Genomic DNA, 26205 nt, shown 5'->3' with positions numbered 1-26205 from the left:
TTTTTTTTAAAGACAGGTCTCACTCTGTCCCCCAGGTCGAAGTGCAATGGTATGATCGCAACTCACTGCAGCCTCGAACTCCTGGGAGTAAGCAATCCTCCCGCCTCAGCCTCCCAGTGGCTGGGACTACAGGCACGCACCACTATGCCCAGCTAATTTTTTAAATTTTTTTGTAGGGACTGAGTCTGTCTGTGTTTCCCAGGCTGCTCTCGAACTCCTGGGTTCAAGAATTCCTCCTGCCCTCAGCCTTGGAGTAGCTGGGATTTATAGGGGCGGCCACTACGTGTCTTGGTGGCATGACCAGAAGGTAGTATAGATGGTAATAAATGTGAGAGCATGGAAACCTTCATGAAAGGATTGCATTGTAGTAACAGAGAAGAGAGATGTTTCTTGTCAGCTCTTTGGAAGTTAGAATAGGTAGGATTTGATAGCTAACAGAATATCAGGTCTGGGGGGGGAGAGAATTCACAGTGCTGACTGTTTAACTATTTATGCTATTATGCTATTCATGCTATTTAACTATAGCAATTTGAGGGAGTAGAAAAGGGAATATGCTCAGTTCTAGATGGAGATTACCTAGAATGCAGCTAGAAATAAAGATTGGAAGCTCAAAAGGGAGCTTGAGCTGGAAATAGTGATACAGCCCAGTCATCCTTCCAAACACTCATTTGACATGATCAGCCCTAGGACAGACTGGACACATGTGGTGGCAGCTGAAGCTGAAGCTTACCAGTCAGTAGGTAAGCTCGTCCTGCAGCAGGTAGGGAAAGAAGAGAGTCAAGCACGGGGAGCTCTAGCAGCTGGCCCCAGGCAGGAAGGGAAGCCAGGGAGAGAAACTGAGATCAGTGCCCTCCCTAGGAACAAAGGAGAAGGAGCATCAAGAGCAAAGCATTGGCCAGCAAGTGGAAATCATGTGGGATTAGGACTTGACTGTGGCAGTGAGGAAATCACTGATGCTCTTCTCAAGAACAGTGAGGTTAGCATTGAGTTGCAAAGTGTGAAGTATTGGAGTCTTATGTTTAAATAATAATGGTAATTTTACTTATAATAATACCTGGGTGCTTTGATATGCCAGACCCTAAGCACTTTGTGTGTATTAACTCATTTAAATCTCACAACAGCCTCATGAAGTCCATGCCTTTTTATCCCCTATTTTACCTCTGCAAAAACGGGCACAGAATAATTTGCCCAAACTCACGTAGGTAGGAAGAGGTGGGGCAGGCTGGGATTCTAACGCAAGGGCAGCACCGCCATTATTGGTTTTGACTACCATTCCATGCTGATGCCTCACTGCAGAGGAGAGGCGTTGAGTACTGTGTGCTCTTGTGTTGTGTGAGTGTTGGGGACAAAGAGACAATCCTTCCCTCTCCAGTAGGGGAGATGGATCAACAACATAGGCAGTGGTTCCGTTGCTGTGGTGGAAGTATGCACCGGGTAGGGAGGGCAGTGGCCACTTTCTATTGCTGGGAGAGGGAAGGAAGAGTCAGGAAAGGTGACCCTTAAAGGGAGGTTCACAGTGACAAAATTCAGAGTGGTAGTTTAAAAAATTTAGGTATGAGAAGCGAGATTGTGACCTTGGGGCTGTGTCTTTCTGTTTTCATCAGATTTTCTAAGTACCCTCCCCCATGGTTAAAAACCAATTTAAGCAAATAGACTGTGTCTTTAACAGTCTCTCCTGGGTTTGTCTTAACAAGGCACTTAACCCACAAATGAGAATTTCTTGTCGTTTGGCTAGGTGGGCCATTATGCTGTAATACTCATTTAATTGCATATTCTCTTTGGAGAAGGAAAACCAAAGGCTCCTTACATCGCCTATTCTAAGAAAAAAGCACATACATATATACAACGAATGGTCATTATCTTTGGTTTTAAAAATGTATTTAATTTAAAAAGTAAATGCAGTAACTATTATGCTTTCTGCATGGAGTGGGAAAGACCCTTCCTTCCTGAGCATTTCTGTGCCTTCATCAAACACTGGTCTTCCACATGCTGTCCTCCATACACAGTGTTTGTGTTTTTCAGAGAAGCCATATATTTGGATTTTTTGGGTGATTTCCATCCTTTAAAAACATCAAAACACTATATTGGCCAAACAAAACACTTAATGGAAGATGGATTTGTGCTTTACAATTGTGTCGGTATCTTCCTGTTAGCTGGTGGGAGTGGGGTGGGGTGGTGCTGAGGTCTGAGGCCTGTGGGAAGGATTTCTTGCTTTCCTGAGTAGCCTCAGCCAGTGCTAAGTAGATGAAGCCAAGACAAGGACAGTAGATATTAATGCCCTAACTTAAATTCTTGCATCACAGGGGGTGTAGCCATCATATCATAAAAGATGTTGAGCTAGTCTCGTTGCAAGAATAATTTACAGTCACTCTAATTTTTAAAAAATTCATGACATGAGATATTTTAATTCTGTGAGTTTTTCTAGATAACTAAAATTCCTTAAAAACTTCCCTTTTAAGAATGAAGTATGTCATACCATATGCTTTAACAAACAGTATACTAAACATAGTATTTTGGGGGAGTTGAGGGACAGTATTAGCATGTTATCCTAAAAATATACTGTACATTAGAAAATAAGCAAGATAAGGGCAATATAAGGCGGTACTGAGGCAGTTGCTTTAGTAAAAGGAGGAGGAAGTACATTGTTAGGGTGAAATATGTCCCTGTTTATTGGATCACTCCTGTTGTTCTGGTAATAATAGGACCTTTCGTCCTGGGTGATGAATTGTATGGTCACCCTACATAATGTTCATATGACTTTTAGTTGCTGGTCCCTTTCTCACAGAGGTGGGGTGAGGCTGGTATGCTGAATGACCTTGCTGCTGCTTGTAAAAACCAGTCACCGAAGCAAAGGCTAACCTCAGAATGACTCTCTCAGCCTTCCCTGAAGGATCTTTGCTGTTGCTGTCAGGGTTTTAACTTGTCAGCACCATTGAAAGCATGATTGATTGTTTCTGTATTACGGCTTTCAAAGCCATCCTCCTTGTTAACTCTGACCTATTCTTAGGCCCGTATCAGATTTAGTTTGTGGTGTGGGAGGGAGGCATAGCAATCCCCACTTCAAGGATATATGCTAAACATTCTTCACAGTCATCTCTAAATGACACTGAGGTAAAGATAATATAACATGGGTTTTTTAAAAGCACGTTTTCAGGCAAACATCTTTTATTGTAGGAGATTGAAGGTACTAGGTGCTACTTTCCAGATGTATCAATTTTTCTCAGAAAACCTCTTTTAAAATGACTTATATGTTGAATGAGATGATGTTTCACATCATTTTCAACTTGGAATAAAAATATAGATGGCATATTAATCAAGTTTGTGAATGAAAAAGTTTGAAGGTGTTGGTAATATTTTAAAATGAGAGATCGAGAATTCTTTAATAGCTTAAAACAACAGCTGAAACATAAGACTAAATTTAATAGATCGGAATATGAATTTCTGCATTTAGATTAAACGAGCAGTTATGCATGTACAGGAATGAGGAAATATACCTCACCATGATTCATATGAAAAAGATTTAATGGTTTTAGTTGAGCACAAGCTCAGTATAAGCAAATAGGAAGTAATGGCTGTTGAAAAGTTAATGTACTTTTATTTCCGGTTGTATGTGAGACTAGATATTCTGAATTATTACTAAAAATGAATAAAAATAAAAATGCTGAATAAATTATATAAAGTGTATCTTTAAATGGTAAGAAAGCTAAGAAAGTAAAAGACCAAAAGTTGGCCTGAAAGTAAAATTGAGAAATCAGAGAGGTAAGGTGACTACCCAATTGAGTCCAGCTAATTTGAGCTTTGATTTTCTTGGTCCCCTGTTGCTCTGGAGACAAAAGACAAAGCCCAGAGCCTGCCTTAGGGGAAAAAAATTTGATAGACAATGTCTCCACATGAAGCTGGGACCCCTTGAAGACTACTTCCATAGTGTAGTATTCAACTAGAAATACAGCTTTTCCCCTGACCACCTCCCAATCCCCAGCAATTCTCAAGAAAACTGCTATCTAACATTTTACAGCCAATAATCAACATTCATGCAGGTTTGCAGTTCAAATTTAGACCTACCTGAGTGGTCCAAAAAAAGGACAAATATGTAGTTGTAAAGTGATTCCAAAATGGTAGCACAAGGCAGAAGCAGGTGCAGACTCTTCCTGCAGGCCTCAAAGAGCTCAAAAGGTAAAGTTCTAAGAAATTTTACTTACACTCAAAAATCACAGAACAGATACGTGAACAAGACATCATGAAGAGAACCAGCCAAAATAGTAACAGAATTAGACCTGTAACTATCTCAGATATTACAGTTGTCAAACAGAATGTAAAATAACTTTGTTTTAAAGAAAATAGGAAGGTCAAAAATGTGAGTAAATAGCAAGCAAATATTTTTAAAAAATGACAGAAGAGGTCTAAAAAAGCTAAGTAGAGTGTTGAAAATTTAAACATACAATTGGAATTTAAAAATCAAACAGGTTTAATGGCAAATTAGACATAGCCAAAGAGAGAATTAATCATCCAGAATACAGTTCTGAGCCTTTTGATCGTGACCCACAGTAAGAAATTCATTTACTGGCACATATGTGTATATGATACATGAGTATAATTTAAGCCAAAGTTTCTAGAAACTGATTTTATTTTGCTAAGGGCAATATTCTCTGCTATTTTTTTTTTCTAATTTATTCTTTTTCATTAAAAATGTTGGGACCAACCCATAAAATTTTATGAGGTATAGTGGGTCATGAGCCACAATTTTAAAGGAAACTGATTTTAATAAAATTGAAAATGTGTATATCCTATAACCCAGCACATGTCCACCATAGTTCATAACACTTTATGTGGCCAAAAAATAAAATGTCTATTGTAGAAAACACAGAGCGTGGTTTATCTGTGTGGTGGGTTGTTGTAGGACCGGGTGATGCTGAAAATAATGAACAACCAGTGCAGTGTGGTCACGACCCAGTCAGAGTGGATGATATGCCTCAGCCCACACCTGTGCATACCAGCCAACCAGCAGCCTTTTCTACAGCTTTGAAAATGAATGAACTTCCAGTTCATGCATCAACATAATACTAAACAGAAAGCAAGTTCCAAAAGATTTTATGTAGTATGATTCCATTTATATGAAGTTCAGAAATTTGGGCAAAACTAAATAGTATATTGTTTAGGGATACAAGCATGTATTTAAACAATTTTTTAAAAGGCAAGAGAGTACACACAGAATTTAGGAGAGTTGTCACCTCTTAGCCTGGGGATAAAGGGTGGGTTAGGAAGGGTTGCACAGGGAGCTTCAGAAGTAATAGTAATTTAGTTTTTCTTCTTAAAATTGATTGTGGATACGTGAATGTTTCCTTTTAATTCTTTGTACTTTATGCATATTATGAGTATTTTTTTGTCTATTCAACATTCAGTAAAAGTCATTTAATTAAAAAAACCAAGACAGGATTAACACAGGTAATAAATCTTTTTTTTTAATGCTAATCAGACCATTTTTGGAAAGTCATTTTTAATTTTGGGTGCCAAATTTTATGGACATTAACAAACTGGAATGTGTCCAGAGGAAAATATCCCAGGTGGTGATATTAAATCACCAACCTGGTCTTGAGCCTTTTATTTTTCAGATGCAGCTTCATGTGGATTCTGAGTATTGGCAAAGTTTTAACTTCCCCAAGTCTACTTGCTAGTGGGAAGTGCAAATCCTGTTAACTCCCAGGGTAATGCACTTTTTGTTGTGCTAGTCAGAAGTGAGTTCTAAAAAGTTCCCACAATTGTTCTGTGGTGTGGTAGTTTGCTAAAGGTTTTTCTTTTGGAGGGGGTAGTTGTCTAATGTTCTAACTGTAGGCCCTATGGCAGACATATTACTATAATGTACCAAATAGTAGATAGCTCAGAAACAGGGCATCTTTCATTGCTGCGCTCAGACAAGCCCTCTGCTGTCCATAGCTCTTGAAGGCATCTCTAGATTCAGATTGTGTCCACCAATGGGACATACACCAGGATGATTTAGTTTGGTGCCTTTCAGGGGAGAGGCAGGCTTAGTCCTGTGGTTGCTCTGTCTAGAGTTGTGCAGGGAGCCAGTTTCTCCAGCCATGCCTGCCTGGACTCTACATAAACAAGGAGGGTTAAGCAGATGGCAGCAGTTGTCTGGGTAATAAGTACTTGAGGTGAAGGAGTGAATTAGCGATTATGGAGGATCTTCAATGTACCAAGTGTTCAATTTTCACATGAAAGTATTCCATTTTGGGAGAAGGAAGTAGTCCTATCCCTATGTTACAGATGTGGAATTTAGGGAGGGGTAGCTGAAATCAATACTGGGGGAGAGAAGGGCAGGAGAGCAAGCTTTCAGCAGTGCAGCGCAAGGGCTGTGGAGGCTGGCTAGAGGCAGTGCTGCCGCGTGGTCAGGCGCACAGACTGCAGTGGCCAGGGCTGGACTCATATGCATACTGCCATTTACTCTCTGGGAGACCTGGGGCATAAGTTATTTAACTACCCTGTGCTTCTTGCCTCAACAGAAAATGGAGAAAATCTCTATTTCATGAGATTGTTAGGAGAATCAAATGAGTTAATATTCAGAAAGTACTTCTGAAAATGGCTTGGCACATGGAAAGGGCTATAAAAGTAAAGTGATTGGGGAAATTTTTTTCTACCTTGGCCTGTAGCAAGTGATTCTTTTTGATCTCTGTGACCCTGCAGCAAAGCCTGTCCTTGGTCTTAAAGGGGTGAGGTTCTTTTATCCACTCTAGCTCCCTAGCATCCCAGGTTAGGTTCTGCCCACCCAGAAGGTAGACATAGGTTTGCTTTGCATTCATCAGATCTTCCTCCTCCGGGATCCTGTATCTCCCAGGGCTGTAGAGATGTGCCAGTGGCAGTTTTTAGAAGGCACACCAGGAGTCCTTATTCCTAAGAGCTTGCTCTGCATATGAGGAAACTGAGACTCAGGGAGGTTTTGACTGTTCCAAATTCACATCACAGTAGAGCTGAGATTAGGGTGTTTGTTGTTGTCTGTGTCACCTCCAGAATGTACAGAGGACAAGACCAGTTTTCTCTCTGGAGCCTTGATTTCACATAATGTGGATGACCTCATGTTTCTTGGGTCCACTGCACCATCAAGTCGCGTGAGTTCCACATACCTTTTTAGGGCCTGCGATGTGCAGGCTGCCCCCAGCTCTCAAGCCAGGCAGGGGCAGCTGGCTGCTGCTTTGAGCACCTCTGTTGGCTGCTCCTCTTAACCCAGTTTCTGAATTGTGGAGGGGTTAGACACCTATTGACTCATCTGTGTTTCCTCTATTCTTATCTGTTGTTTCCAGTGGTCACTGCTTCTCACAACCCTGACAAGGTTCCTAGCTGCTCACTGCATCCCCTCCTTTCTTTATTCCCTTCTCCCCCTTATGTATTCTTACACGTTGGCCCTTGTGTATTTCTACCATTTTCCTGCAACTTGAGGCAGGATTGACTCTTGACTTTTAGAGCTATTGCTAGGCAGTGAGCATTCCCGATACGAAATGACCAAAATCCACAGTACATCTGTGAACTGTGCAGCCTTGCCTCTCACCATTCTCTTGACTAGCCTGGAGCCAACTGAACATTATTAGCCCAGCATCACAGTCAATATTGTATGCTTTCATCAAGGAGAAAGAGTATACCAATATTGAGCCCAAAACTGTGGGATGCTAGAATTCCAGAAACTGTCTAAGGACTTTCCTTCATTAAGGCACTAAGGCAGGAAATGATAAGGTTTCAGAAACAGGTCAGTATAATTTACACAAGTACCTGGCTTAAATGGTATTTAAACCTAAAGATACTTTTTTCTTCAACTCGGGGTAGCTTTATGACTTATGCTTTTCTTCGAACTGAAATGACATTTTTGAAGATTAGCATACATTATGCACCAGCGCAATTTAGGAAATTAGATAGTTTAAAACATACTTGAATATACTAACATATTGTAGTAATTTTCTATTCAATGGTAGAATATTCTTTGCTTTCTGTATATTTGTTTGCCTGTTTAAATGTATGCTAAATATTTTCTGTCAGCTCTTGTTTTAAAAGAATGAAAATCATTGTCACCTGAAATTAATGTTATTTTAAAAAATGAATCTCTTCCTAACATTTGAGCTTACTCTTTGTGGTAGGCTCTTTTAAAAATTAGTTTTCTGGGATCATTAGGGAAAAAAAAATGGGAGAGACTTTAAAACATCCATGTAGACAACCCTTCAGTCAGAACTGTCAGGTCTTTAAAAGCAATCTTGGGACTTTTCTTGTTGTCTGATAGCAGTATTATTGAACAGATGGTTAATTCACACAATAAGCTGGATAATCAAATCTGATGAGCGAGGTTAACTATAGCAAGCTGTATGTGGTATTTACAGAAATTTCCAGGGTAACTGGGGAGTGGTGGCTGCAGTCAGTATTTGGGATTTCATTTGTGTTAATACAGAAACGCAACTTACAGCCACAAGTTTGTTTGAATTAGAATTTTTTTCTTTGTTTTGAAAAATAGTCCTTCCACCCCCAAATAGTCCTTCCTTGTAGGGGGAGAGGAAAAAGAGAGATTCGTATCAGCCAGCTGCCTGCACTGCCACTCCAGGAAATAGCATGACAGATTCCTGCTTTATCAGGGCCCTCCTCCTGGCCTTCCCTTGGTCCTTGTTTATTGAGTGTGCCAGATTCTGTGCTCGGTGCTGGGACCGTAAAGAAAAGAGACAGGATTCCGTGGTACAGCAGGGGAGTGGTTCTAAACAGCACGAAACAGGGTGGGAGCCTCCAGAGAATCCTTTTAGTATGTTTAGAGAAACCATCTCCTGCAGGATAGTTCACAGCTTCATCTGTTTAATAACCTTTGTAATTTGCCTCATTTAAATTAAAAACTAGTTAACTTGTTTAAATTTTTTCTGGTCTCAGAAAGCAGCTCTTGCAATTCCTCTGCAGACTCACTGTGCCCCCAACAGAGCCTTGTACTTCCTGATTTATAGTGAGGACAGCTTTACAGTGTCTCCTTTACAAAAGATTCTACTTGCTTATATATTCTTCAGGTTTCTTTCCCTCCTAACATCTCCTTCAGTTTGAATGTTTTCTCTTAAAACTGTGGCCCAGCCATGTGTTTTCTTAAAATCACCAGACCACACCCAGGGCCATGTTGTTCTTTTCTCCGAGCTTGCTTGATGGAAGCAAGCCTTTAACGGGTCCTGATAATCACGTTTGTCTGACGTGTGTCCTACGGGGAATCACAGTTTTCGTTAATGTAATTGTATTTGCCTTTTAATCTATATGCATTTAACAGTATGTGTGTTTGTCTGTCCTCCTTCCCCCTGCTGCCCCATCTTTCTCTTTCTTGGCTGATTCAAATTGAAGTAACAGATCTTTAATAGATCTTCAATAAAAGACATCTAGATACTTTGATGAATACTTATCAAAACTCTGAAGTTGATCTTCTAAAAACAGCTCTCTACTGTGTGGAATGTTGAAGTGTTAGCTAGGAGAAGGAGACCCTATCCTACTAATCATCCCATAGCTTGTCTACTAAAGTTTATGAAGTTTGTCTTTCAAACTGTTTTAAACAAAAATGATTGCTCAGCTGTTTAAAAAACAATTGATCATACCTCTTTTCCTCTGCTTACCTTTTTCCTCTGCTGCTCTTCTGATTTCTTAGATGACGTTTAATAACAAATCATAAGACTAACAAGGATGCATTTCAATTCCTTGTGGTTTATGGATCAGTTGATTAGGCTGGAGGCGGAAGGTGCTGTAAAGAGTGCGAACACTTACTGAGAGCAGCTTGGGATATGCACGTTAACCCCGTTGGGAGTCTGGCAGGAGCTTTAAAATCAAGTACACCTGAGTTCAAATCAGGGCTCTGCCATTTACTAGCTGTGAGAACCTGGAAAGGTACTAAATCTTTCTGAATCTTAGTTTCCTCAACTGCAAATGACAGGGACTGTAGGATTTACCTTCATGGGGTCATGGACAGTGTCTGAATTGGGCGTAGAGCGGTGCCTGGCACTTATTTACTGAGTGCCTATTGTTACTTTGTCATCTGTATAATGGGACTATTGAGAAAAAAAAAGAACTTTTTTTCTGAGGAATGCAAGTTCTTTTAAATTATCAGGCCAGAGAGACTTTAAAATGAGACAGGAATCACGTCCTGCTCCCCGCTTTGAGCTATGTATCATCTCTTGAAACTGCTTGCTATTGCCACAGGTGGTTTTAAATTAAGCTAATAATGCCACACCAGATGCTATAGCCCACATCCAATAGCTTAACAATGTGTAACCAATCACTAATCAATGTTATTTCTGTAAACCAATGAGAATTCTTGACAGACAACTTTTTTTTAGCCCACTCCTGGTCCCCCTTTTTTGCCTTTAAAAACTTGCTTGTAACAAAGGCCAAATGGAGCTCTCCAAGGTAACTTGGGTCTGAATCTTCCTGCAGCTGCCCTTACTTTGGCTCAAATAAACTCATTAAATCATATTTTTTGTTTCAGCATCTTCCTTTTAGATTGACACTATTAATATATTAATATAAAAAAGCTAAAACATTTACTGTCATATGTAGGTATAAGGGGCTTATTTCATGAAGGCTTCCTAAATATCCACCAGCCATAAGTGATTTCTCTCTTATATGACTTTACTGTAGCTTTTTCCCAAGTCTCTTTGGTGCTTACCAAACATTTATTTGATATTGTTACTAGATGTTATGTCTCATAACCCATATCTTCATCTTTATAATCCCTATCCTATTTTAAATATGGTAAGGGCTTGGTAAATGTTTATTATATAAATTATTAATTTTTGTTATTACCATTGCCCTCTGCATTGCACACTGATGTAGCTGATAGCATCATGATGGATTTATTTCCATAGACTATCGTATTGTTTCTATAATCATTTTGTTTTAACATTTCATATGGAATATGAAAGATGTGAAAGAATGTGAAAGATACCTTCCTTACTAATGTTGCTTATTGCTTTTAGCAGAACTGAATTATATTTGGAGATGTACGTCTGTGAGTTGTGGTTTCAAAGGAGGGGAAAAGCACATTGAATGATCCCACTGAGAAATAAAAATAAAATCCTAAGCTCCCCGGCCAACTGAATGGACCCCCTTTTGGCCAAGGGGACCTCAGAGAAACCTTAAAAACTGAGCTTCCGGCCATGACTGGATGGGAGGTTGGACATGCCTCCTTATATCCCTTCCCTGCTAACTGCCGTTAGACTTTCTTCCCTAAGGGTTAAACAGAAGTCAGTCCTTTTGAAAGACTTGCTGCACTGCTCATTTACACAACTGACCAGCATTGCTTCTTGAAAAGAGACTGAGGCCAGACCCTGGACTGGGACCATGGACTGGTTCTGGGCTGTTCATAGACACTTGCCCACCAGTGTCTCTGTGTCCTCCATTTTGCTTTATGACACTTAGGGCCTGATTTTGATGGATTTAAATGTTAAGTCTCCACCCCAGAAAGAGCATGGGACTTACATAACATGCGTATTTACTTACTACATATGCACACCCCCCTTCGTGGATATTCATAGCTCCTTCTATAACCTACTGAATATGTATACTTAGCCAACCCATTTAGCATAAATTCCTAGGTCTCACCCTTCTGTCCCTCAAAGTGCCACACTTTCCAGCCTGCAGGATGGCCAACTTTTAGGCTGTAAACCCTTTACTGGAAATAAAGCTCTCCTCTCTGAATTTAGTGGCTCTGCAGTTGACATCAGCCTTTCCTTTATTAGAGAAACAAAAATGTAGCAGTATTTCAGATTTGTATAATATTTATGGTTTAAATTTATTCTGTGGGCACAAGGGGATATCACTTATGAAAATGTACTACCATATTTTATTTACAGTTGAATATTTACAATTTCAAATGTGTTTTTCTTTTTAGTAAAAAGAAATGTGCTTTTTTTTACCCTAAACATTTTGGACGTCTTGGGGTCACAGAATAGAGAAAGCTGGTTTCCTCCAAAACTTTTAGACTTCTTCTTATCTGACCTGTGGTACTTAATATAAATAATCAGAGCAATAAACTCTCTTCTCATTTCTACAGTAATAGAAATGCCACTGTTGTCCATGGGTTATCCCTCCTGGTGGGCCTAGTTTAGAAGAAGGGAACGTACCCAGCAATTAATCAGCAGTCATTAAGAGAGATCTACAAGCAAATGACCGTCTTGCCTTCTTCCGTAGAAAAAGCAGAGTCTCTTGGAAACTGGAATTTATTTTGCTCCTGAGTTGTTCTTGAGCATTCTATTTTCCTTGTGTCCAATGTTTCGGAATTGCAATAACCTGATATTGTGTTAATTAACATCAGTAACTTCTATTTGCATTCTTATAAACTATTTAATTTAAGTAAAGTCTGTGTGGTGACAATAGGTATTAGTTATTTACTGCTGTGTAACAAGTTGCCCCAAACCTAAAGACTTGAAACAGTAACTTTTTAAAAACATCTCACCTAGTTTCTTTGGATCTGGAATCCGGGGATGGCCTAGGTGGATGGTTCTTGCTCAGGATCTTTCGTAACGTTGTGGTCCAGATGTCGGTCCACGTCGTATGTAGTCTGTATGAAGGTTTGGGGATGGAAGATCCACTTCCAAGGTGGTTTTACCCATTTGACTGGCAAATTCATGCTGGTTATTGGCTGGAGGCCTCAGTTCCTCACCATGTGGACCTCTTCATAGGACTGCTTGAACGTCTGTACAACGTGGTGGCTAACTTACACCAGGGCAAGTGATCGAAGAGAAAAAGATGGAAGCCGCTATGGTTTTTATGACATTATTTCACAATATCCTATTGGCTGTACAGCTTACCTCTGCTCATTGTGAGAGGAGAACATGCAAGGGTGTAAATACCAGGAGAAGAAGATCTTTGGGGGCTATCTTGGAGCCTGGCTACCAAAATAAGAAAATGTCCAATCCTTGGCACATTATTGTAAGTGTCAAATTAGTGTACACTTATAAAATTTTACCAAAAATAAAATAATTATTGGAGTATAAAGGTTTCCAATTTTTACCTTCTTTTTTCCCCAAATTGCACACATTGATATAGATTGATTATTGGTCCATTTCAAGCATTTGTATATTAATAGATACCTGTTTTTTTCAGACATGTGGTTATAGGAGAATTCTATCTGGGTAAAAGGAACCATTTAACTAGGCAGGGTGAAGCTAAGCTCAGCACCACAGAACAATCTGCTGTCATTTTGTAAAACCCTCTGAATCTATCACACCTTCAGCAGACATTTATTGAGTATCTCTTATGTGCTAGGCATTGGGAATGCAAATATCAGTGCAAAATGTCTTTGCCCTCAAGAAGAGGCAAACATTTAATTATAATTTATGTTAAGTATTACAATAGAGGTACAGTTGTTGAAGATCATGGGCTCTGAAGTCAGTTTGCTTGAGTTCAGTTCCTGGCTCTACTATTTATTAGCTTTATGACTGCTGGCCAGTTACTTGACCTTTGTATTCTTTAGTACCGACCCCACAGGGCTGTTGGGAGGATTCAGTGAACACTGGTGAATACTAAGTGTTAGCCATTTGGGAATACTTAGAGTGACTAATTTGAATGAGGGAAGGTTTCCAGGGAGTGGTGAGATAACATTTGAACTGAGTCTTGGAGAGTGATTGGAGTTTGGCCAGCACAAAAAGTTGGTAGGGCCTGGGCATGGGATGCCGGAGTAAAGTGGAGCCAGAGGCAGGGAGGCTGAACAGTGGGGTGAGGCTTGGCATGCCATGTCGGGGCTTCAGGAAAGGGACTGGAGATGAGCCTGGACAGTGGTCTGAAGGGATGAGAAGGGACTCCTGTAGAGCGCCTGCTATATCCTAAGTTCTCCAATATCATTCCCGCTTAAATCTCTTATTTCTCATTGTTTTCATAAGTACTCTCACAATTGCCAGATCCTATGTTTGTATTTGTGGTTAGGAAAATTTTGTCAACACAGTTACGTGACAAAGAAAAAAAGGTTGAACTTTTTTTGTGGAGACTTTTAAAAGCAGTAGAATGATAGGATTTGATCTTTTTCGGTTGATTGGTTTTTGTAAAGGAACCCGGCTGAAGAGTGAACCATGGGTTGAGTAGTTAGGATGGTTGTGGAAAGAGGTCTGGGATGGGGACAGGTGAGCAGGAGCCCAAGCCTGTCTTTTTCCTCGTGTGTTCTGGCATTTCCACAGGCATCCCAAGCACAGCAGCAGAACGGGACACCCCATCCCATCTCAGAATTGTGCAGTTATGAAAATCTGAAAAGGAGAGATTTTAATTTCAATATATATGTTAGTGTCGTTTTGAATTACATATGAGGGAATAAGCACCGTAATCTCCTTGGCCTAAGTGTCTGGCTCTAGTGATAACCTTATTTTATGGACAGAAGAAGATAATGATTATGTCAGTTTTAGAAACTCATTCTCAGCTGCCCACTTCCCACTCCAAAAAGTTTTCTTGAAAACAAAACTAAAAAGAAAGGCGAGCCTTTAAAGAAGATAAGATGGGTAAGGAAGAGATTTGGGTTTAGGTAAGTAGGAATACTTTTGCTACCAGCCTGGATTCCAGGTAGCTTGCATCCCCAAGGATGAGAATTAGAGTGGTTGTTAGTTCATTTAGCCTCTTCTCACTTGGTTCTGAATTTGCCACCCAGCAGGATTGATTCTTTATTGCTCTTTGGATGGCACTTTGCGTGAACAGGCTCTTTTACCAAATCATATCAGCCTCAGATGTGTCTGTTTCTTCTAGCTTCTTTAGCAGGTAGGTAGGTCTAGTTGAAGCCAGAGACTGTAACCTAACATCTGGTATAAGAAGATGAAACAAATTCTGTAATATCTAGCTGGCTTAAACCTATTTATTTTTATTAGAAAAAAAAAATTTTGATGTGACTGCTACTTTTCTTTTTCTTAGTTGGGAGCATGCACTAATGTACCTTTGCACTGCAACTGTAACACTATGTAAAAAATAATCAGGAAGCCAATGGCATTTTTATAACCACTATTAAGTTATATGAAGTGTGAGGCTAGAAACCAGATTTGGAGACAGTGTCTCCATTCAGGGGTATTGCAGCTGTGCAGGGAGAACCCAGCCAGGAAAGGGGAAACTTTGGAGTAACTTCACCCTTCCTCAATTGTGTTTGAAATTTATGTTTTCTTATATTTTGCATCATATTTGGAGTCCATCAGTTCTTTCTCCTTAAATTTTAATTTGATATTTTGTATTATTTCATGACTAAGAATTTAAGGATTGTAACCTTTTTGGGTGGTATTTTCTATTCATAATAAAAGTAGTTCGACGTCTGGGTATATTTAAAAAATGGGTGATGGAAGCTGGTCTTGTTGCTAAAGTAAACCTTTCTATAAATAAATTCAGAAACATCTGTGAAGGGCATCGTCTGAATGTGGCAGACATATGAATTGCGTCAATTCCCATCTTGTGGCCAAGATTTGTTCCCTAGGCTTTCTTTATAACCAATGTGGTGGCAGTTTCACATTCTCACAGCATTAGGCAATAAAATGGTCAAAAGAAATGGTTCCAAGTTACCCCCTTTCCTAGGTTGGCCAGTAATTTGTACTCACCAAGGAAAAGTGTGGCATGTTTTTGTTTTTATTTTTTAGGACTTAAAACCTGAGATCTCTCCTTCAACTTCATTTTTAGCCCTGGCTTCAGGCAATTTTCCAACTGTCCAACTGCTAACTGCTTTCAAGAAATTATTGTGGTCGTATAGGGAGCTTTGGTCAATAGAAAAAGAAGGCACAAAGTCTTTCCTAGAACACCATGGGCCCATCAAATGACCCTTTTTAGAAACAACTGAAATTCCTTTTTCAAAGGCACAAAAATGCTAATTGAAACCAAATAGAAAACAAACCCAGCCCACAAGTACTGCAATTCACATGAATAAGCAGGAGCAAGGAGAGTGGAGGAAAAATTCTTCTTGGGAAAACTATTTGAAATACAAGAGTGTGTATTTTGGTCTTTGATCGTAAGTTAAAATGGCGTGATTTAGCATTTTTAAGATAAAAAATTAGCCAGGCCTATAAGAACACTGTGTACCTTTTCAGGTGCCTGTGTAGATCCTCCTAGAATACCCGTGCGGTGCTCTGTCCTTCGAGACTACCTCATGCTCAACTCTGGCTTGGAGACTCCAGCGTGGTAAGGTGAGTCAGAAGATTTGTACTCCGTACTTGCATCCTAGAAGAGTGTCACTTTCAGTGACTTCTAAAACACTGTTCAAAGTTTGGGGACACTTTCAGAGATTGTGTTCACTGGCGAACTCTTCAGAATCATCATTTATAAGCCTTTATTTAGAGAATACAAAGTGCAGTCAGTGATGGCATCTGTGGCCACTGTGATATAGTTCCCAGGTCCAAATTTGGGTTAACACTAAAAGCATCATAAAACACGCTTTAGGTTTCAAATTTGGAGTCTGAAGCAAAATGTTTCAAAGTCATGTATCACCACTCTTGGGCTTTCTGAGCACTTTTCTACTAATACTCTAAATTGGCTGCCTCTTTTAAAGCCGAGAAGTATTTCTCATAGTGAAAGATTAGAAAATCTTGATGACTGACTGGTTTTTCCGACTCTTCTCCATAATAATCTTGATAAGACTGGAATATTCTGTAGTTTGAGCTTCCATTTCTTTCTCTTTTTTTTTCCAAACACAGGTGTCTGATCATTTCTTAAATAATGTCTATGATTGGCTTCACTGAGTAAAGGGGGTCACACAATCTCTCAGGTGAGAATGTACAGAATATTATGTTTCACTTGTTTTTAGTATTTTGCTGTGTGTCATCTCTTGTCTCTTGAACATTTAAGTGACTTACTGATCCCAGAAGGGAAAATAATATGACCTTGTTTAGTAAGTGAATAACTTACAAATAAATTGTTCACATTTTACAGGTGAATAAAGTCTTTTAAGGGCACCAGCCAGTGTGCTGTCTCATAAATTCCGTAGTCCCTCATTTACAAAAGTTATGTGCCTGCATTTTTAAATACATGATGGATCTCGAAGGTCTCATATAAACTAATTTCCCCTGAAATAAAAAACTGTAACTTTAGAGCCTTCTAATAATTGCTAGATTACATGGAGAAACGGGACTCCTGAAACCACAAGTCCATATCCTCGTTGGTTAAGTTGGTGTTCTGCAGACCCTGCTACGTTGCTTGTGGCATTAGCGAAAGCCGTGACCAGAAGGCCACAAACGTTGAGAGTAAAAGAGAGTCTGATGAGGCAATTTTGTTATATCCGTGTGAGACCCCAGAAGACCTATCCTGACCCTATTTTTGATGCCTGCCATTTGTAATATGGTCTAAAAAAGAAAAGTGTAAGAAGAAAAATGTACTGTGTAGCTCAGCGGACTGATGTTCTCTCTGTAATTGGGTAGCCACTTAAATTTTAGTTTTAGCTTCCATTACTGATGAAGCTGTACTTATAAAGCTGTCTCTTACACATTAATTATGTTCTATTTAGGAGGATTTATGTTAAATTATACTAAGAAGAATTGTAGTTCAGGCTTAGTGTTTAAGGATTATGTGTATTTGGGTTTGAACATTTCAATTATATTTTTTTCTCTGGATCGCTGTTAGTTATCCACTAATACAGGTGGGGATTGTATGAGTGGCTTAGAGTTTGCTGTTGAAGAGTTTTCGTTTTTTGCTCAGAGGTAGCTCTACGTGAAACTTAGAAAACTCCTTTGCCTATGCTGGTTACCGAACTAACACAGCTTATAGGAGAGAGTGACTTCCCTCATCCTTTCCAGATGTAGCATCTAATTTAAGTCGTGTTAACTCTGATGGGCAAAAATATTAGCTTTGAAGTCTCGGTGTTGCTACAGTGTGAAACTTCCTAATTTTTTCCCCAATGGAGCAACTTTACATTTTTAATATCTTGAAATCAGAATATCTTTCTACTAAATCACATTTGATGCAATTTTGCAATTTCTCTTGAGCCATTTTTCTTTTAGAGAATGTGGTGATAGGGATTAATTCACACTTTATTTATCACAAAGCCCTTCTGTTAGGTTTACAAATTTGAAGCTGTGTGAGAACAAACTTTAAAACTCACATTTTATGTAAAAAGATTAGGTTAAAAGACAGAATCAATTTTACAGATGATTTATTTGCTTCTTTTTTTATTCAAAATAGGACTACAATCTTCCCCCATCCTTCTTTTCTGGTACTTTCCCGTAAAAAGCATTAGTGAGGGGAAAATAATGATAAACAGAACTTAGCTCTATAATCTTCTTTCAAACTGCTTTATAAGTAATTTTCCATAGTTTATGGAATGAAACATATGGTGGTAATACACTGTGCTTCTGGTAATAGGAAGTAGTTTCAGAATACTCTCAATATTTTATATTTTAAGTGCGTGTGTGTGTTTTCAGGTTAGGGTTCTGTCCCATGTAGATACAATGGAATTTGGTTTTTATATGCTAAAGGTTTTAAGTGTTTAGCTGGGGGCATTTCTGAATAAAACTTATAAAGAGGTATTTATTGTTATTACAGATAATTTTCTGCACGCAGATTTTAGAAGGCTTGCTCTTGCAGAGAAAACTACTTGGTAGAAGAAGGGGGAGCATTTTCTGTAATTTAAGTTGTCATAGTAACCTGCATCAAGAGGCGGACTTGGAATCCAGGCCTGAAGAATTTCAGTGACAATAAACATTCCAATTGGCATTCATCATCTTTTTTTTTTTGGCCAAGTAAGGAGCCATCCATTGTGACCTAATTATTTTATTTCTATTTTTAGAAGATGGGTAGCAGTTTGCATGTTTTAGCACTTTGAAACTTTCCTGGTAGAGTAAAAATGAAAAATTAAGCTGTTTATATTTGAGATTGACATTTTCTGATAATATACCACAAACTAGTTATTTAAGATTTTGAAATAGGGTCAGAATGATGGTTACTTAATGACATATGAAAGAAACAGCATTTGATAAGGAGTGATGAATTTTGTATGTTCATTAACATGTAAGTCTAATGTTAAAGAGTATTAGAATCTGGTTTTCATGGTGATGTGATTTGGGTGTGTTATGACTTTTCTACTATCTACTAGTTAATAATTTTATTTCCTGGCATCCTGTACTGCAGTCTTAATTAGGCACAGATGTATTTTAGTAAAAAGGATGACGTATCATTTTTATTAGTGAAGTGACTTACTTTGAGAAATTTGTATCCAGACATTATTTTTAGATATCCTATCTTTGACAGAGAATAGTAGGATGTTGTTTCTAAAGAGAAAGCTTTTCTAGGGGTTTGTTTCTCTCTTGTCTTCTGCAAGATGTTGATTGCTAACCAAGATTATTTAAAGTTAGAAACATTCTCCTTAAACAGAGAATGTTAGGAGAAATAAAGAGATAATGGTGTGTGTGTGTGGGGGGGGGTGTGTATCTGTGTTCATTTGTTTAAGGAAACTTGGAAAAGAAGTTGGAAAAATTCATGGCCAGTCTAATAAAAAATACGCAAAAATCCATTTCCTGGAAAATGTAAAGGAAAATAAAATCACCCATTATCTCAGTGTTTAGAGATATCACTGTTAATATTTTATGGGAACTTTCTATAATTTTAAAAACAAACTGAGATCAGGCTGTCCGTAGCCAAAATACTAATGATGGTGAAACACTAGAATTTTATCTCCTATTAGAATTAGCAGCATACCTGCTATTATCACTGTTATCTAAAATAGCACTGAAATATCTAGCCAACGTATTAAGAAAAAGAGGTGAGAGAGAGAACTGTTGGAAAGGAGGATAAAATTATTTGCAGATAAATAAAAAATTCTCAAGGCAATCATCTAAAACTAATAAAGTTTAGTAGGGTTCCATTATAAATAATATAAATATTGTGATCTTTTGTGTGTAGTAATAATAACCAGCTCAAAAATAAGAGGAAAAGGGAGCCTGTTCATAGTAGCAACAGAAAGCATGCTAAGGATTAAACTTTTAAGAAAAGGGAATGACCTAGGAAGAAAACTATTGAACTTTAATCTGAGGCTGAGGAGACTCAATTTTTCCGGCTAGGAAGACAATTCTTTAAGTATTTTAATCTTTTGATATTGGTTTATAAGTTTGATATAATTCTAAACAAAATCTTAACAGGAATTTTTCACAGATCAGTGATTTGAATTACATTTTTTATGAAATAAGAGTCAAGGAAAGTTTATACAGTAAAGAAGGATAATGAAGAGAAAGTTGTAATCCTAGCTATTAATTAAAATATGGTATGTTGCTGGTAAAATAGGCAAATCCTTAGAATAGAAAGTTCAGAAGAATGTTGTATTGCTAAAAATGCCATTGTAAATAATGAATATAAAAATGCAGTAATAAGTATATTAGAAGAGAATGTGCATGAATATCTGATCTCAGGTGATCGGTATCTCTGTCTTCTACCTCCACACCTTGTCCCACTGGAAGATCTTCAGGGGCAGTAACATGCGTGGAGCTGTCATCTCCTATGATAACGATGCCTTCTTCTGGAATACCTCCTGAAAGACCTTTCAGAGGCTGTTTTGCAGTTAACTTTGTTTTAAAAAATATGTAGAAGGAGTACACTCTAAAATAATAAAAAATGTAGTATAGTAAATACATAAACCAGTAACATAGTCATTTCATGTCATTATCAAGTATTATGTACTGCACATAATTGTATGTGCTGTACTTTTATATGCCTGGCAGTATAGCCGGTTTGTTTACACCAGCATCACCACAAACACATGTGTGATATGTTGCACTACAATGTTAAGATGGCTACGCCATGATTAGGTAATAGGAATTTTTCAGCTCCATCATAATCTTAGGGAACCACCATCGTATATGTGGTCCGTCGTTGACTGAAACATCATTATGTGGTGCATGACTATCACATTAAAATATGTACTTATATAATTACAATATATAAAAATAGAGTTAATACCCATATTATATGAAAATTCATTTCAAGCCATAAAAAAAAATCTGTACTCAATTAAAAATTTTTGGCCCTTAGTGGACAGTCTTGAATACATACTGATGTAGACTTAAAGCTTTGTTCAGTTTTAATATTTAATAAATATCATATTATCGAAGATTTCTAAACATGTACATGACACGCATGTAAATAACCTATATGTAAAATGTAATATATGCAGACCTATGTAATTCCTCATGCTGGCCATGGGAGAAGTAAGATCAGAATGTTCACATAATGCAACTAGAAGGTAGACTGTAATGAGTCAATACAAGAATTTATCTACCTATTTATAGATTTTTAAATTATTTATGAAAACAGAAAAATGATAGTGACAATATAACAATATCAGGACATAATATAAATTATAACCTCAGGGTTTTTTTTTTTTTTAACTATTTATATAGGAAAAAAAAACTTGAGAGGCATTACACCAAAGTGTTAATAATGATTATCTCCAAATGGTAGAACTACAGGAAAATAATTACTATTTTCATTTAAAACATATAGATTCTGTGAAACAAATATGTATCATTTTAATAATCAGAAATATCTAAGACTTCTGTTGTATGCCTTTTGTGAAAAAAATATATTTACTTTAAAGACATACTTAATGAGATGGACTATATACAGAATTTAATAGCAAGGGGGTCATCAGAGCCTCTGGGTGGGGCTGAATAGACTGAACTCCTGGGCTGTTATTCATAAGCAATTGGACTGTGATGCGTCCCTGTGTATCCATTATGCTTCCTGGAAACATGGAGTTTGGGAATGCAAAGAGCAATGTGTCTACGGGTGACCACTGAACAACATGGGGTTGGGGACACCGACCCTCAGCATAGTTGAAACTGCATATAACTTTTGACTCCCCAAAACTTTACTAATAGCCTACCGTTGACCAAAAGCCTTACTAATAACATAGACAGCTGATTAAGACACATTTTGTATGTTATATATATTAGATACTGTATTCTTGCAGTAAGGTAAGTTAGAGAAAAGAGAATGTTAAGAAAATCCTTAGTATGAGAAAGTATATTTACTGTTTATTAAGTGGAAGTGGATCATCATAAAGGTCTTCGTCCTCATTGCCTGCTCATTGAGTAGGCTGAGGAGAAAGAAGAGGTGGGTCTGGTCTTGCTGTCTTGGTGTTGGCAGAGGCAGAAGAAAACCCACGTATAAGTGAACCTGCGAAGTTCAAACCTGTGTTGTTCGAGGGTCAGCTGTATTTTGTGCTGCTATAACAGAATACCCAAGACTGGGTCATTTATAATGAGCAGAAATTTATTGGCTCGCAGTTCTGGAGCCAAAGTTAAATGCCGGCCTCTGGTCAGGGCCTTCTTGCTGTGTCATCACATGACAGGAGAGAGAGGGAGAGGAAAAGAAAAGGAGGTCAAATTTGCTCCTTTGTAACAAACTTACACCCAAGATAATGGCATTAATCCGTTTGCCAGGACAGAGCCTTCATGGCCTAATCACCTCTTAAAGGTCCCACCTCTTAATACTGTTAGAATGGCAATTAAATTCCAACATGAGTTTTGGAGGGGACAGACATTCAGACCACAGCAGTCCTAGTGTTTAAATCTCAGTCCCTTCCGCCATGCCTTTTATATCAAGTGTCACTGCAGTTTAAATGTTCAAATATTGTCAGTAACATTGCATCGAACTTACTAAAGTCTTTACGGATTAGATGGGATAATTAGGACAGTTATTTTAATTCCATAGCCATCTTGATTGAATATTTACTCGTCTACTTCATCCCTTTTGATTTTCCTATTTTGATTAGCAATTACAAGAAACTTGAGGAATTTTTAGGAAATAAACCCAGAGTGAGATACTGTGCCTTTGAAGTCTAAGTACCACTTTGTTTATTTGTGCAGTTCTTCCTGAACACGGCTCTTACAATGGTCTTTTTCTAGCAGTGTTGATGGATTTGCGGGCATGTACAACCCTTTTGTGACTTTGGTCTCAGTAGTACTTAAGACCCTGGAAAGGTCAGACTGTGCTGCCCTTGAACCTGTCTCATCACCGGGCATAGATCACTGAGAGGAACATGGTCAGACAATTCCCAGCAACAAGGGAAATCCTGGTCTGCTCTTGAAAGAGTTGCAGTTAATGGCAAATGAACCACTTTTAAGTTCAAATAAAATTTGATTTTACATTACTGAAATAGTTTTTAGGTTTGTTTGATTTCCTCCTTAGAAGGCAAGGATTGATTACTGAAGAAAATTGCTTTTCTGACACAACCTGTCTGATAGCTTCTACTATTCTGAAATTCTGCACAAAAGGTTTTTAGCAAAGCATTAGTCATTGTATATTTAAAACAATTGTTCATTGAAAAAAGTAATACAGTAAGTTTAAAGTGTATAGAAAGGTATAAAATGAAAAGTAAGGTTACCTCCTTTCTCATTGTGTTTCCTCTACCTGTCAGTAACCATTATTAGCAGTTTCTCGGTTATTCTTGGCAGAAGAAGGAATGTGTACATACAACACGTATTTTTGTCTTTTTAAATTTATACTGATGGCATCGTGTGTATGTGCACCTACGCATGTGTTTTATACTAGGTTCTTTACAGGTTTATTCCTTTAATCGCCAGAATAATCTTAAAGGCGGATATGATTATTGGATTGCAGGTTGAATTGTTGAGAGTTTGGTGACCATTTATTAGTGGTTTGCGTTCTTCCATTTGACCGAGTTTATAAAAGTGAAGTCAGTATGCAATTAACTGATAGATATAAAACTGCACTTGATTCTACTCCTGAATGTACCAGTGACTATCGTCTTAGTCAAGTCATTCTCTCTGACTGGCTTCTGTCCCTGGATATCGAGACAATACCTATATCTACCTGAATGTCGTAGGGACAATATAAAACAAAATCATTTTTTTTTTGTTCTTAAGATCTAAGATAATTTTGCAAAGGCTATTTCTTTTATCTAAAATGACCTCATGAAAGTTATAAAATTAGAATAGGATGAAATCCATGGTTTTTTCCTTTGAGAAACACATATGGGGAAAATATAGCTTTTATTACTGTTCTTCTCAAATACTTCAGTTTTGCTCCAGACATAGTCTACATATGTTTTTATACTTAGTCTTTTATGCTTAGAGACAGTTGTTCAAATCAGACACTTAAGAGGAGAGTGAAACAGAGCACTATTGATAATTTCACCAGGATAACAATGTAACCCATTGCTGTTCCAGGTATACCAGGACTCCAGGTCACTCTAGATACACCCCTAGTGTCTGACTCATGGTGTGTGCTCAGAGAGCACTTGCCCATTGGTCTGGGGCAGTGTAGCGTAGTGGGCACATGGGACAGAGTGAGGTCACGTTTATCTTGCTGATCTTTAGTTCTTACTCATTAAATTGAGTTAACAATACTGTCTTAGTCTGTTTGTGTTGCTATAAAGGGATATCTGAGACTGGGTAATTTATAAAGAAAAAGGGCTTATTTGGCTCACAGTTCTGCTGGTTGCAAAGTTCAAGATTGGGCAACTGCATCTGGTGAGGGCCTCAGGATGCTTCTACTTATGGCAGAAAGCAAAGTGGAGCAGGTGTGTGCAGAGATCACGTGGTGAGAGGGGAAGAGAGAGAGACAGAGAGAGAGAGAGGGGAACCACTCTTTTTAAATAATCAGCTCTAGAGCTAGAACTCACTCACCACCACTCACCCAGGGTGTTAATCTATTCATGAGGGATCCACCCCCATGACCCAGGCACCTCCCATTAGGCCCCACCTTCAACATTGGGAATGAAATTTCAACCTGAGATCTGGAGGGGACACATAATGCAACCACGGCAAATACCTATCTCCAGAGTGGCTGTAAAGATGAAATTGTGATCTCATAAAGCACGGAGTGTGTGCCTGAGAATTGGACACCTGTTAATTCCCCACTCCGTCTCTGCAAATTACCTTAGCTGTACTGATGGATAAGCTTTGTGTATAGATATTTCTGCTGTGTTATGTACTTCTCTCTTCTTTAATGTGTCTCCATAGTCCATTTTACTGGACATTGTAGGTGATCATAACTGGCTATACACATGGTTGCTCAATTTACTTACACTAGAGGGTTGGTCGGTATTGTTTTCATTAAGCACTTATTGACAGGCATGAGCTGCAGTATTAGTAGTCACACCTGCTTTTTCTGTACACTATTCTTTCGTGATATGCTTCTTTTCTTTTGTGCTTTCTTATTCTTTGGATAAATTGTCTAAATAGGTGAAATACTATTTTGTAAATATTTCAAGTATGAATTTTAGATGCATTTAATAAAGAGACTGTGTGAATCAAATGTACTTGATTTATACATCAGTTACAGAGATGTGTTTCTTCCTTGGGAAGAAAATCTGTTTGAATCTTAAATGGATAGAGTAGCTGGGACTATACATACCAGATATGCTTTTCTTATGTAAATAACTTCTATTAATAACACCACACTGGAGAAAATAATATACATCAAAGGTTGGGTCTTTTGTAAAAGGAGCAAAACCTTTTCACCATTATCTTCCATAGTTGCTCTCTTCATTAGCAAATCTGTATTCAGACTTGGTACTACCTGGTCGTTAGGCTTACGAAGAGTCTACTAGAGGGACAGACAGGTAGCAAATGATGACAGTTGTGTAAATTCTGCAATACTGAAGGTTCTAGGGAGCACACTGGGAAGTACTGTAACTGTGTAGAGGTTAAGGAAGATTTCTTGTGGATGTCATTTGAGCCATGTTTTTAAAGGTGAGTAGATTTTTAGAGAGTCATAAGAAGACCCATCATCAAGAAAATAGCATGTGCAAAGCCCAGAAAGGCACAGGAGGATAGTGTGTTTGGAGAAAAACAAGTACAGCTAAGTGCAGATATGAATGTAGATGGGCAGGAAATGGCTGATTTAAAAGCAGCATTCTTATTCTAGTTTGATAGAAACAACCTTTTCTTTTAGGAGCACTGGGCATTAGGGTAATTGAAGGAATCAAAATTATTTATATGAGTAAACAAAGTTACAGTTGGAGGATAGGTAAAAGTATTAACAATTTGGAGTAATAAACCTCACATATCTCCGTTAAGTAGAAAAATTATTCACATTTTTTATTCTTGATAATTTCTTTATAATCTCAATAAAACAGATACTAACATATCCTCATTCTTCAAAAGGATATTACTACTTTAAAATGTTCTCACTTAAAATATTAGATGTAGATAACATTAAAAGCTATACTGTTTCCAGCCAGTTGACTTACTGTTGTTCCCCTTACTTTAGCTTATTCTCCTGTGAGCTCTGTAGCTACTAGACAGTATTACTGTGCAAATT

General features: G+C 38.1%; 1 protein-coding gene across 1 annotated transcript in view; it reads left to right on the top strand.

Moving 5' to 3' along the window:
* The window catches only part of RASSF8 (Ras association (RalGDS/AF-6) domain family (N-terminal) member 8), a 107738-nt gene that overhangs the window by 20537 nt on the left and 60996 nt on the right, over positions 1-26205 (top strand). The window contains exon 2 of the mRNA XM_012640990.1: positions 16026-16121. The gene's annotated coding sequence lies outside the window, so the exon portion shown is untranslated. The remainder of the gene's footprint in view (positions 1-16025; positions 16122-26205) is intronic.

The sequence above is a fragment of the Propithecus coquereli genome, unplaced genomic scaffold, assembly GCF_000956105.1.
Source record: "Propithecus coquereli isolate 6110/MARCELLA unplaced genomic scaffold, Pcoq_1.0 Scaffold16, whole genome shotgun sequence".
Classification (NCBI taxonomy): Eukaryota; Metazoa; Chordata; class Mammalia; order Primates; family Indriidae; genus Propithecus; species Propithecus coquereli.
This window is presented reverse-complemented; position numbering and strand designations above follow the sequence as displayed.